The sequence below is a fragment of the Sycon ciliatum genome, chromosome 12, assembly GCF_964019385.1.
Source record: "Sycon ciliatum chromosome 12, ocSycCili1.1, whole genome shotgun sequence".
NCBI lineage: Eukaryota > Metazoa > Porifera > Calcarea > Leucosolenida > Sycettidae > Sycon > Sycon ciliatum.
The window spans coordinates 2434643-2437949 of NC_088654.1; the positions used below are offsets into that span (position 1 = coordinate 2434643).

At 53.0% G+C, this 3307-nt stretch overlaps 1 long non-coding RNA gene across 1 annotated transcript in view; it reads right to left on the reverse strand.

The window, feature by feature from the left end:
- Positions 1-652: 652 nt before the first annotated feature.
- The window catches only part of LOC135828475 (uncharacterized), a 15681-nt gene continuing 13026 nt past the window's right edge, over positions 653-3307 (reverse strand). Inside the window, exon 4 of the long non-coding RNA XR_010555679.1 lies at positions 653-768. This is a non-coding gene — a long non-coding RNA (uncharacterized LOC135828475). The remainder of the gene's footprint in view (positions 769-3307) is intronic.

Here is a 3307-nt window from a genome sequence, read left to right on the forward strand (position 1 = left end):
TGTTACCCTGGTTTCCGCTTTGCGTGAAGACCCTGACATTTGCAGTGGAAGTCTTCACGTAGACATTCAGCGTATCGATGCTGGAACCGTACATGTGGTACCAGAAAGAGAAGGTACAGACCTTTGGGTGTAATGTGGCGTAATGTGGTGAGTAGATAATGGCTTTATCACCAGCAACCCTTGGTCTAGAGGTCTCGATATACAGGTAGTGACCTAAAAACACGCACACATAGCCGTAGAAGTGGAACATGCCTTGTTGTTCGCCCATAGAAAGAGTGTATACTCATATACGGCCACAACAGGTTCATTCACGAAGCATTGAACATTCATGAGGCCATTGAAAATAACTGACCGGTTAGACAACAATTGGGTGCAAGCTATGAATAACGGCACGTCAATTCAACTACAAACTAAGCAGTCAGACCTTGCCACAATCGGTTACAAAACTGACAGATTTCTAGCATCTGCCGCAACCCGACATTTAGCTCCAACTAGCCGATCTCCATCTAATGCACATACAACTGTGATATGATTTCTTGTAGATCAGATCTGCCAGCCCATCGTATCATGCCAAACAGTTGGACTCATATCGGGCTGACCCTGGCAAAACAAATCACTTACCAGACGCATATGAACGATCTGACGAGGGACCTGTGTTGTGACTTCCTGTTGTTCCTTGTTTTCTCGTCCAGTCAAATTGATCAATGCTAGTAGCTTGTGTGTAGCCGCTCAGTCCTGTTGTGAAGTCAGCAGTGGATGCTTTGCATGCTGATATACGATAGACATGAATAGCAAACCCACACACATGTTGCAGTACACAAACACGCGTACACGCCCACGAACACACACACACACACAATTCGTACACACATACTCATGGAGGTATGCACAGGAAGAGGGTACAATACTAAATCCTAAGACTCTTCGAAATTTGGTAGTGTTGGTGGTGGTGGTGGCGGCGGCGGCGGCGGCGGCGGCAGCGGCGGCGGCAGCAGCAGCAGCAGCAGCAGTAGTAGTAGTAGTAGTGCGGCTCATTGAGTGCGGATGGAGATTTTGCTCCTCCGCAGTTTTTTAATTGTTTTATCCACTGTCCAGGTCAACCTTTTGTTTATCCTACGTCATTACTTTCGTCTAGGTTTCAGGAGTCGGCTCCAGTAGTTTTTACCGCTGTGGAGTTGCCCAGTCTGCTATTCCTACATCCAGCTGGTGTCGTATTGCCTGGCGAACTGGCCATTGTGCTGTAGTTTCAGTGCCTTCGCCTTTGGGCCTTAGGTGAGATGGCTTGCTGTGCTGTGCTTCGCGGCTGAGTCACACTGAGTGTTTTCCCACATGGTCTGTGGCGAGTGACATGCGAGGTGCTCTTCACACCTCGCGTCTCTTGCCCGTGCTGCAGGCTGCATGGCATGTCACGGCGTGGGGCGTCGGCTGGGCCCTGTTGCTCCTGCAGCAAGAAAACTGGTACGTGCGGAGCAGGTTCGTGCAATATGGATGGACGATGCTGTGTCAATTGCTACCCAGGTCAAGTTGGGCGTTGCAGGAATTTTGGAAATTTGGATTTGCATGATGTTGGTGGATCAGAGGTGCCTCAAGGCCTTTCTGCTGGTGATCCGCCGGCCTGGAGTGGACGAAGAGTGCAGCCTCCTCGATCGGGTGAGTCCGCTGCTGGCCGGACCGGTGGTGTGCCTCGCGAGGTACGGACTACTTTGGTATCCAGGCCCCCGTCGTCGGCTGCCGAACGCTCGGGTGCGGCACCGGCGCCTGAAGTGGCAGGATCTTCCCAATCTTCTGTGTCTGCGACTGCGGTTCCGTCTGGGGAGTCACTACGGGTGGACTTGCCTGTTCCTGTGTGCTCCGGGATGGTTCCTGATTGCGCTGCCGCCCCTTCGCCCGTGGGTGCTTCTGCTGACCCCACTGCATCTTCCCGGGTACCTGCGTCTGCAGCGCCGACCTCTGTGGGTCCCGGCTCGTCTCGACAGCCTCAGTTCGTTGATCTGCCACCCGAGAAATGTGATTCTCCAGAACCCGATGGCTTTTGGTCCTTGCCAACGGACGATATAATCATTTTAATGGACAAAACTCATGCAGAAATAGTCAAGTGGCAACGGAATCTATTTATCATACCTTTCGGGGATGAGGGTCGTCGGTTCGTCAAAGAACTAGCTCGCCTGATTGGTCTTTTCAGCGGCGGAACTCGCGACGGTGCTTTTGCATGGTCGGCTGTGGTCATTGCTTGCCATCTGATTTTGCAGCGGCCTTTTGTAGTATCCAATGCCTCTGACAACAAGAAATCGTTACGCAAGCGTCTTGACTGGTGGAGGTGCGGAGACATGGCGGCATTGCTGCGTGAGGCACGGTGCATTCAAGCCCATCTACCCCGATCAGCACCTGGCAAAACAGCAGCTAATGGTCTGGATGACGTCGAGTTCGCAAAAATGGTATACAGCGACCGCATTGGAACAGCTGCTCACTACCTGGAGGATGATGGTGGTGGTGGCGTACTCCCGTTGGACAAAATTGTGGGTGGCAAGTCGGTACTGGAATTGTTGAGAGACAAGCATCCTGTTCCGGCTGATGCAGAACCAGAGATTCTACTCGATGATGAAGCCACAGTCCAGGAGAATGTGCTGTTTGATTCAATAACACCAGCTCAAATCCGCAAGACCTGCATGATTATGAAGGGGGCAGCGGGTCCGTCAGGCCTTGACTCTGCTGCCTGGCGTCGGATGGCCTCAATGTATACATCAGCTTCTGACGACCTGTGCTCGGCTCTGGCTCGTGCTGCCAAGCGTCTTTGCACTGAGGCAATTGAGCCGCGGGATCTCCGCTCATTCCTGGCAGCAAGGCTCATTCCATTGGATAAGCAGCCTGGGGTAAGGCCTATAGCCATCGGGGAGGTGTTTCGCCGCGTGATCGGGAAAGTGGTCATGTCGGTTATCGAGAGGGATGTGGCTGCGGTTACTGCTCCTCATCAGCTGTGCGTCGGCGTCCCGTCGGCTTGTGAGGTCGGGGTGCAGGCTTTGACCGGCCTCTATGACCGCAATACGACTGAAAGTATTCTGCTGGTGGATGCGTCCAACGCCTTCAATTCTCTGAACAGGGCCGCGGCGCTACACAACATTCCAAGAATCTGTCCTGCAGCTGGGCGAATTTTCATTAACACCTACCAGGCCGACATCCCTCTATACCTCAATGGCGGAGAGGTCATTTATTCCCGGGAGGGTACATGCCAAGGGGATTCTCTTGCCATGGCGTTCTACGCTCTCGCGACTGTGCCCCTGGCATCTTGGCTGTCGCGTCGACTTCCCAA